Below are 11,209 nucleotides of genomic sequence, written 5' to 3' on the forward strand. Positions count from 1 at the left end.
TATCTGGTCTTGATTTAACTTAGGTATGTGTTACCTATCCAGAAAATTATCCATTTCTTTTAGATTTTCCAGTTTTGTGGAGTAGAGGTTTTTGAAGTATGACCTGATGATTCTCTGGATTTCCTCATTGTCTGTTGTTATGTCCCCCTTTTCATTTCTGATTTTGTTCATATGGATGCTCTCTCTCTTTCTTTTGGTTAGTTTGGATAAGGGCTTTTCTATCTTGTGGATCTTCTTAAAGAACCAACTCTTTGTTTCATTAATCCTTTGTATTGTTCTCTTTGTTTCTATTTTATTGATTTCAGCTCTCAATTTGATAATTTCCTGGCATCTGTTCCTCCTGGGAGACTTTGCTTCTTCCTATTCCAGGGCTTTCAGGTGTGCTGTCAAGTCACTAGCATGAGATTTCTCCAGGTTCTTTATGTGGGCATTCAGTGCTATGCATTTCCCTCTTAGCACTGCTTTCATAGTATCCCATAAGTTTGGGTATGTGGTGTATTCTTTTTCATTGATCTCTAGGAAGTCTTTAATTTCTTTATTTCTTCCTTAACCCATTGGTGATTCAGTTGAACCTTATTCAGTTTCCATAAGATTGTAGGATTTCTGTAGTTTTTTCTTTTGTTGAAATCTAACTTTAAACCATGGTGGCCCGATAGTACACAGGAGGTTATTTCAATTGTTTTGTATCTGTTGAGATTTGCTTTGTGGTCAAGTATGTGGTCGATTTTAGAGAAGGCTCTATGGGGTGCTGAGAAGAAGGTATATTCTTTTTTTGTTCAGGTGGAAAGTTCTGTAGATATCGATTAAGTCCATTTGAGCCCTAATATCAGTTAAGACCATTATGTCTCTGTTAAATTTCAATTTGGCCGATCTGTCCAGAGGTGAAAGTGGGGTGTTGAAGTCTCCCAGTATGAATGTATGGGGTTTTATATGTGATTTACGCTTCAGTAATGTTCCTTTTACATATGTGGGTGCCCTTGTGTTTGGGGCGTAAACGTTCAGAATTGAGACTTCATCTTTGTGGGTCTTTCCTGCGAGGAGTATGTAATGCCCTTCATCATCTCTTTTGATTGATATTGGTTTGAAGTGTATTTTGCTGGATATTAGGATGGATACACCAGCTTGCTTCTTAAGACCATTTGATTGGAAAGTCTTTTCCCAGCCTTTTATTCTTAGGAGGTGTCTGTCTTTGAATTTGAGGTATGTTTCTTATATGCAGCAGAAAGATGGGTCCTATTTTTGTATTCATTCTGTTAGTCTGTGTCTTTTCATAGGTGAATTACGTCCATTGATATTAAGGGATATTAATCACCAGTGATTGTTCATTCCTGTTGTTATTTTTATTTTTTGGTGGTAGTGTGTGTGTACTTCTCTTCTTTGGGGTTTACTGCTGTGGTGTTATCTATTGCCTGTGTTTTCATGGGTATATCTGCCTTCTTTAGGTTGGAATTTTCCTTCTAGCGCTTTCTGTAGGGCTGGGTTTTGGTTAAGTATTGTTTAAATCTGGTTTTGTCTTGGAAGGTCTTGTTCACTCCATCTATGATGATTGAAAGTTTTGCTGGGTATATTAGTTTAGGCTCGCATCCATGGTCTCTTATTGTCTGCATTATATCTGTCCAGGTCCTTCTGGCTTTCAAAGTCTCCATTGAGAAATCGGGTGTTATTCTGATGGGTTTGCCTTTATAAGTCACTTGGCCTTTTTTCCTTTGCTGCCCTTAACATTCTTTCTTTATTCTGTACGTTTAGTTGTTTAATTATTATGTGGCAAGGGGACTTTTTTGGGGGGTCTAGACTGTTTTGTGTTCTATAGGCTTCTTGTATCTTCATAGGCATTTCCTTCTTTAAGTTGGGAAAGTTTTCTTCTATGATCTTGTTAAATATATTTTCTGTGCCTTTGAGTTGGTATTCTTCTCCTTCCTCTCTCCCTATTATTTGTAGGTTTGGCCTTTTCATGGTGTCCCAAATTTCTTAGACATTTTGGGTCATGACCTTGTTGGTTTTAGTGTTTTCTTTGACTGATGAATCTATTTCTTCTACCTTATCTTCAACACCAGAAATCCTCTCTTCCATCTCTTGCATTCTGTTGGTTATACTTGCCTCTGAAGTTCCTATTTGTTTACTCAGATTTTCTATTTCCAGCATTCCTTCTGCTAGTGTCTTATTCATTTTTTCTATTTCCCTCTTCAGGTATTGGACTGTCTCCCTTGCTTTTTCATGATTTTCTTTCAGGGACTTATTGTTTTCTTCTGCTTTGTCCTTTCCTCTAGTTTTTTATTGCGTTCTTCCCATTTTTTGTTTGTCTGTTCCTACACTTTATTTTTTATTTCTTCTATATAAGGCTCTAGCCTCTTCATGATGTTACTTATAAGGTTTTTCTTTTCCTTCTTCTTCTTCCATTCCATGATGCTCAGGTCTAGCTGTTGGAGAAGGGCTAGGTTCTGGTGATGCTGTATTGCTCTTTATTTTGTTGTATGTACTTCTGCCTTGATGTCTGCCCATCTCCTCTTGGGTTTGTTCTTGGTCTTATCAGTATACTTAGTCCAGACAGGGCTGACAGATTTAGGGAGCCTCTCTCCAGTCCAGATGTAAGCTCTGGGCCAGATGGGAGTGCTGGTCCAGATGAGAGTGCTGGCCAGATAGGAGCTGGGGGCCTGGACTCTGAGTATGAGTGGGGTCTCCTTATCTTGTCCAGATGGGGATGTGAGCTCCTCTTGTCCAGATGGGAGTTCCAGGACAGGATGGAAGCTGTGGTCCAGATGGGAGTTCCAGGGTGGATGGTAGCTGGGACATCTCTGGTCCAGATGGGAGTTCTGGGGTGGATGGGAGCTGGGGGTTGGTCTCTGATTCTCAGGAAGTGGCTGGGGTCTCGGACAAATGGGTGCGTGGGCAGGATGTGGAGACTGCAGGGTCTGTCTGCAGTCTTGGAAAAGGGGAGCCTTCCTGCAGGCCAGTCAAATGACCGGAAACTGCGGCCAAGTTGGGCAGGTCCTCCCAGAATGGTGTCCAGTGGTGGGACCCAGGGGCAGTTGCCTCTCTGACTATAACCCCAGGCACTCACCTCCGGTCTAGTTGGGAGTTCCGGGATGGATGGTAGCTGGGGGCAAGGTGTGGCCTTCTTAATGTAGATGTCACCCTAGTTGGAAGAGGTGTGCCACTAGGGGTAAGTTTTGTGGTTTCAAAATCCCATGCGAGGCCCAATGTATTTTCCTCTCCACCTGTGCATCAGGATGTAAAGCTCTCAGCTACCACTCAAGCACCATGTCTGTGTGCTACCATAATCTCCGCCATGATTATGATAGACTAACTGTAAGTAAGCCCCCAATTAAATGCTTATATAAATTGGTCAAGTTCATATTTCTTAAAGTAATAGAGCTATAACTTGAAGAAATAGTTTAGTCCCTTTGATCCTTGCTTTCTTTGTTTTTACATGTCTGCTTTTCATATATGTTAGTTGTGGGAATATACAGATTAACATAAATGATGAATCCTATGAAGCTGATCAATAAATATGAAGGATTTAGCTTTTGTATTAGGTAATAGGGAAGCAACCCAAACCAATGCCTCCTATAGATGGTATGAAAACAGATTCATCTAATGCTGGCAATATACATAGTAGAGCATGACATCTGCTTCTCAAGTAATGACTGCTTACCTCTTGAATCTCACAATGTATGCTGGATGTTACTGTTTTGACTGTGACAATTTTATTGGAACATCCCAATCCTTACAACTAAAATTGGTATGTATGAACTCATCTTGATAAAAATCATTAACAACTGTTTCTAGATTCTACATTCCCTATCTTAAGGGTATTGGGTTTAGAATGGATGAAGATTTAGGATAGGAATCAAGTAAGAAAGAATTTAGGGTCAAATACAAAAATACTGTACCAGACTGATAAAACATATGCCTCTATATGCACGCAGGGCTACACATACACACTGAAGGAAATAATGGAACTTCTATTTGGTAACAAATTGGGATATATTAGTTCTTTCTCCAATTTATTTTTATTTTAAAGGAGCCTGTATCTAAACCATAAAAATTATATCTTCTTTTACAAACCACTGTACTGTACCAGACCTAGCACTACACACCTGACATGTTTTAAGATCTCCAGATAACATTTAAGTTGTTTGAAATTTGGTCACATATTATTCCTATGACTTCACAGAAGTCATTTAAGTTTAGTGACTTACACTAATCTGTTAAAAAGAAAAAAAAAAACAACTAGGGATTGACATAATTGACTTGAAGAGATCAAATTGTTACAACAATGAATGACACATTGTATATTTTAAATATTTGCTGAAATAAAACAGTGAATGAAATAAATAGTTATAGAAAATATAAGCACAGAAACAATAATTTGATATTAAATAGTTTCTTTTTTAGAACCCTCATCTAAAGGATTTTCATCATATCTACAAACAAGGTAGTAGTGTTACTCAGAGCCAACCCTTTCATAGACATTTGAGTCTTGATTATTCATGGTTCATATTAATATTGTATAGAAATTTTTTCAAAAAATTCTTAGACATATGGTGGTACTTAACCTCTATTTAATGGGTCTGTTAAGGACATATGCCGAGAGAAGACCCAGGGAATCATTTAGTCTCCATTTCACACATGTGCCTCAACTAGTCTGCTTCTATTGTGATAATGGAACTCTCAGTGATATATTTTGAAATATTAGACTGATTGAATTCACTAAAACTTATTTATGTTTTCATTCAGTGATTTTCATCTTTATTTTCAAAGATTTTGTGGTTTTCATTTTATGGAATTTATATAAGGAATAGGATGTGATGAAACGATCATAGTAAATACTAACTTGGCCTGTTCCAGGAATTTGCAAACTAAAATGCATTAACCAAATTTATCCTGTCTACCTTTTATTTATGGTCTGTAAGATAATAATGGTATTTATATTATCAAATGGCTGAAAAAAATCAAAAGAACAATATTTCATGACACAGAAAATATATATAAAATTCAAATTTTATTGTCCATAAATAATCTTTATTTGGACACAGCCACACACTAATTTATGCACTGTTTATTACTAGATCCATGCTATTATTGCAGATCTGAGTTGTTGCAACACAGACTGTATGGGTCACAAATTCTAATACTTACTACCTGGCCTTTTATATAAAAAATGTTTGATGACCCTTGGTCTATTTTCTAAAAAGAATTTTCACAAGTGCTTATTCCAAGGCCAGAATCTAAGAATTAATTTTTGACTAACCAAAATGAGGTTTCTGTCAAAATGCATTTGTGCCTGTTATTGCTGAATTAGAGAATAAAATCACATATGTTAAAGCATCAGCATCCTTTCTCCCAATCTGAAGTTTTGGATAGTGAACTGTTTTCAAGTCCTTTTAATTTTTTTTCTAATTGTGGTAAAGCCTAGATCATTTCAGATTTGTCTAGCAAACAATTCCAGAGATAAACACTACCCTAGAACTTCTGTGAGTTGATCTCATGATCTTTTGAGTCATTAAAACTCTTTGCCTATCTGCTTCCTCTCAGGCTTATATGCACTTATTAAAGAATGTATTCCCAGCAAACATGGCTTGCTGACAGGCAAAATTAGGTGAAACTTGAGGAGGAGTAGTGTTTGCAGCAGTATGAAACTATAGAACACCTGTTCTCAACCTGAGGGTTGTGACCCTTTTTGGGGGGTGGGTCAAATGACCCTTTAACAGGATTGACATATCAGATATTTACATTATGTTTCATAACAGTAGTAAATTTACAGTTATGAAGTAGAAACAAAAATAATTTTATGGTTGGGGGTCACCACAAAACGAGAAACAACATGAAAGGGTCACAGAACTAGGAAGGTTGAGAACCACTGCTACAAAGGAAAAGAACATTTGTTCCTCTTTAGAGAACAAGTACGTCGAACAAGTAGCCTACTAGCCAAAATGCCACATAGAAGCACATTTGTTTCTTTGAATTTGATAGTTAAATTGATTATGAGCTTCTTTGGAAAGGAATTTTATTATTTTTAAAAGCAGTGTCTTTTTAATATAGACTATTTTATTTATATAGTTATTTTTTATTGAAAATAAATACTTTTTCATATAGTATATTTTGATCAGTTTCCTTTCCTACAACTCAGCTCCTCCCAGATCATCCTAAACTCCCCACACTAAACCCACACCCCTATCTCTCTTTAGAAAATAAGCAGGCCAACAATTAAAGCAAACAAACAAACAACAATAATAATAATGATAATGAAGCAGCAGCATGCTTTAATCCCAGCACTTGGGAGGAAGAGACGGGCAGATCTCTGTGAGTTCAAAACCAGTTTGGTCTACACATTGAGTTCCAGGACAGTCAGAACTAAATAGTGAGACCCTGTCTTGAAACAAACAAAAAGATAAATAAAGAAAACAAAAACAAAAGCACAAGAAAGACATGCACAAACCTCACAAAAACACAAAATCAGAAACTATATGATACAATCAAACAACAAGTAAATAAAAACACCCAAAGTAATATAAGAAAAAAATGTCTACAAAAATACCATGGAGTTCATTTTGTGTTGGGCATTTACTACTGAGCATGGGGTCTGCCATTAAATGTTGTATATATTACTATACCCAATGAGATTACATTAGAGAAAACTAATTTTTTTCTTTATAAGCAGGTGTGAATTGGAGATAACTTCTTGGTTAAGGATGGGAACACATGTCTACTCCCTTCTCTCAGCACTGGGATCATATCTGAATATAGAATATTTTAAAGGAATACTATTTACTATTAATAAGTTGTCAGTGATATGTTTTATATTAAGTAGCTAAAGACAAATGAACATATACTAATTTAAGTTATTTTGAGCTTTTTCAATTGTTTAAAGTGAAAAATCATAACAATTGACCAAGAATAGAAACACCAAAAATGTTCCTAGGCTTCAATCATATATTTTGTCTTAGTTGCTTATCTCCTTGCTGTGAATTATATATATATATATATAAGGAAGAGTGTACTATCGCCAAATGAGGGACAGCTGGTCCCATTGTGTCAGCAGTCTGAAAACAGAGCAATGTATACTTCTACTCAGCTGGCTTTCTCTAGTTTATTCAGTCCAGGACTTTAGCCAAGGGAACTTCCTGAATTCAGGGTACATCTTCTTACCTCAGTTAACTTAAGCATGATAATCCCTAACAGGCATGCTCATAGCTTCTCTCCTAAATATCCTAGAAGATTCTAGAACCTTTCATGTTGACAGTCAATACTAATCATCACAGTTTCCTAGTGACATCTGAAGTGAAATACATACATAGTTTTTTTTTTTTAAAAAGAGAAGTTTGGAGACTGGAGAAATAACAGTATAAAAGCATATGCTTTTTTTCAGAAAACACTTTATTAAGCTTAATATTAATTTTTAATGTTTTTTAATTTAGAAAAAAATTTTATTCATTTTACATACCAATCAAAGATTCACCTCTTCCCTCCTCCCACCCCTTAAGCCTCCCCCTCCCAATCCACCACCTATGCCCTCCTAAAAGAAGGTAAGTCCTCTCATGGGGAGGTACATTTAGTAGAGGCAGGTCCAAGCCCCTCCCACAGCCTCAAGGTTGTGAGTGTGTGTCCCATCATAGGTAGTGGGCTCCATAAAACCTGCTCATGCACCAGGGATGGATTCTGATCCTACTGCCAGTGGGCCCCATAAGCAGATCAAGTTACACAACTGTCTCACTTATGCAAGGGCCTACTCTAGTCACATGCAGGCTCCACAGCTAGCTGTTGATCTAAATTTCATGAGTTCCCACTAGTTTGGTTTGGTTGTTTCTGTAGGTTTCTCTATCATGATCTTGATGCCCTGGCTCATAGAATCCATCCATCTTCTCTCTCTTCAACAAGGAGCTCAGCCCCTTGTTTGGCTATGGATCTCTGTATCTGCTTCCATCAGTTACTGGAGAAAGGCTCTATGATGGCAGTTAGGGTATTCACTGATCTGATTACTGAGGAAAACCAGTTGAGGCATCCTCTCCACTATTGCTAGTAGTCTAAGCTGGGGTCATCCTTGTGGATTCCTGGGAACTTTCCTAGCACCTGGTTTCTCTGTATTCCCATGATGTCTCCCTCTATCATGGTATCTCTCTCCTTGCTATCCCATTCCATTCCTGTTCCAGCTCGACCATTCCATTCCCTTATATTCTCATGTCCCATCCCCTGCCCTCCATTGCCCACACCTCATACCCAGTTTACTCATGGAGATACCATCTATTTCCCCATCCCAGGGTGATCCATGTGTTCCTCCTTGGGTCCTCCTTGTTAGCTAGCTACTCTGGAGCTGTGTGCTGCAGTCTGGTTATTCTTTGCATTAAATCTAGTATCCACTTATGAGTAAGTACATATCATGTTTGTCCTTCTGAGTCTGGGTTACCTCACTCTGGATGATATTTTACAGTTCCATCCATTTGTCTGCAAATTTCATGATATCTTTGTTTTTCATTGCTGAGTAGTACTCCATTGTGTATATGTACCATATTTCTTAATTCATTCTTTGGATGAGAGGCATCTAGGTTGTTTCCAGGTTCTGGCTATTACAAATAATGGTACTATGAGCAAAGTTGAGCATGTGTCCTTGTGGTATGATTGAACGTTCCCTATGTGTATGCCCAAAAGTGGTATAGCTGGGTCTTGAGGAAGATTGATTCCCAATTTCCTGAGAAACCACCACACTGATTTCCAAAGTGCCTGTATAAGTTTGCACTCTCACCAACAGTGGAGGAGTGTTCCCCTTGCTCCACATCCTCTCCAACATAAGATGCCTTCAGTGTTTATGATCTTATCCATTCTGACAGGTCTAAGATGATATCTCAGAATCATTTTGATTTGCATTTCCATGATGACTGATTGAGTAATTCCTTAAACATCTTTTGGCCATTTTAGATTCTTCTGTTGAGATTTCTGTTTAGCTCTGTAGCCCATTTTTTAACTGAATTGTTCGTTATTTTGATGTCTGGTTTCTTGAATTCTTTTTATATTTTGGAGATCAGCCCTCTGTTAGATGTAGGGTTGGTGAAGATATTTTCCCAATGTATAGGCTGTCATTTTGTCTTATTTACTGTGTCCTTTGCCTTACAGAAGCTTTTCAGTTTCAGGAGGTCCCATATATTAATTTTTACTCTCAGTGTCTGTGCTACTGGTATTACAGTTAGGAAGTAGTCTCCTGTACCAATGCATTCAAGACAACTTCCTACTTTCTCTTCTATCATGTTCAGTGTAACTGGTTTTATATTGAGGTCTTTTATCCACTTTGACATGAGTTTTGTGCATGGCAATAGATATGGATCTATTTGCAATCTTCTACATGTTATGCCAGCACCATTTGTTGAAGATGATTTCTTTTTCTGTTGTACAGTTTTGGCTTCTTTGTCAAAAATTATATGTTCATAGGTGTGTGGATTAATGTCAGGGTCTTCAGTTCGATTCCATGTGTCCACATGTTGGTTTTTATGCCAATACCAAGCTGTATTACAATAGCTCTATAGTAGCACTTGTTGTTTTTCCACAGGATCCAGTTTAAGTTCCTAGAACACATATGGCATCTTACAACATTCTTTGACTCCAGTTCCAGAAAATCTGGAGCCCTCTTCTGGCCACTGTGAGCACCATCACAAATGTGTTGTACATATACACATGTAGGCAAAACACACATGCACCCACAATAAAATAGTATTTTTAAAAAGATAAATATGATCAATGTTTCTAAAATTTAGATTACATCAAGATAATATAGCCTGAAGGAAAATAATGCATAAGGCATTAAGTCTCCAATGGGAGCAATGATTTTAACTACAGTCTCAAAGAAATAAGATAATGTACGTGTAGTAACTATATAGATCTTAAAACTAATGGATAAAAACTTCAGTAGGAATTTTAGTACCACAGTAAAGAGTAGTTTGTAACCATAAATGTTGGCATGTTGATTTCATATAGTATCATGGTCCTTATGCTTCAAGAAAATTATTTCTTAAAAGTGCAAAATTGGGAAAAGTTTGGAGTTAAGAATTTGAATCCAAAGTCCTCATTTAACATTCAAGTTCCTCAACTTTCTTTCTGTGATCTTGGGAAAATTACTAAAATCCCCTATTTTTTCACCATCTCATCTGTGAAATGATGATAATTACTTGGTATAATAATTACAAAGATTAAATTTGCAAAATATATGATATGGCATTTTCCACATTTTCAGTATTATACAACTGTTAATTGCTGCTGATGCTACACCTTGCAATCCTTCTACTCTTAAGACAATTCATCATACACATTTGTATCTTGTGAATTAGTGGGGTTTTTTTTTGTGCATCATCTGTCTTCCCTATGGCAAACTCAGGTTCAGATTTGCTTGGAGTTATAAGATGTCCCAGAACATACCTAATTCTAATATATATATTTCTTAGATACAATAGGTACTCCATTTATATCACAAATCCAATGTTTATATCCCTTCAAAATTTGTATTTTTTAAATCTTAACTCCCAGGTTGACAGTATTTGTATTTCTGACATAGAAGAAGTATCTAGGCTCAAAAGGTAATGTTTTCATGAATAGTGTTGGTCCTCTTATAAAATGACATGTAGAGATCCCCTGCATCTTTTTCTTACATATGAAAATACAAGTAGATTGCTATCTGGGAACAAAGATGCAAATTCCTACCAAAAGCAAATCTCCCAATGCCTTGATATTGAAATCCCCAGCCTTCAGAACGATGAAAAATAAATGTTGTTCTGGATGTTACTCAGTGTGTTGTAGTTGGTTATAGCACCCTATACCAAAACAATACTGTATTAATACAAAGAAGCCACAAACATCCATGGAGTTGTATATATGTGGGTTTGTTGTTGTTGTTATTGTTGCTGCTGTTCTTAAACCATCAGTCCTAGAATATATCTATAGGTCTCTATAGAGTTTCTGGAATAATGTCAGAATTAGCTACCATAGTATTTGACTGTTCATTTATCTTGCATGTATGCTTTTGAGACATTTGTCATCAATTTGAATAGCAGTCAGTTGCTACTATAGAGCCTGCAATGAATAGTTTGTATTAATGATTCTATTTTGTTTATCTATATGAAAGAATAAATTATTTTGAATTGCCCCCTCCATAGGCTCATATATTTGAATGCTTAGTCATTAGGGAGTGGTACCACTTAGAAGGACTAGGCCTTGTTGGGGTAGGTAT

This window comes from Onychomys torridus, chromosome X (assembly GCF_903995425.1).
Source record: "Onychomys torridus chromosome X, mOncTor1.1, whole genome shotgun sequence".
Taxonomy (NCBI): Eukaryota; Metazoa; Chordata; class Mammalia; order Rodentia; family Cricetidae; genus Onychomys; species Onychomys torridus.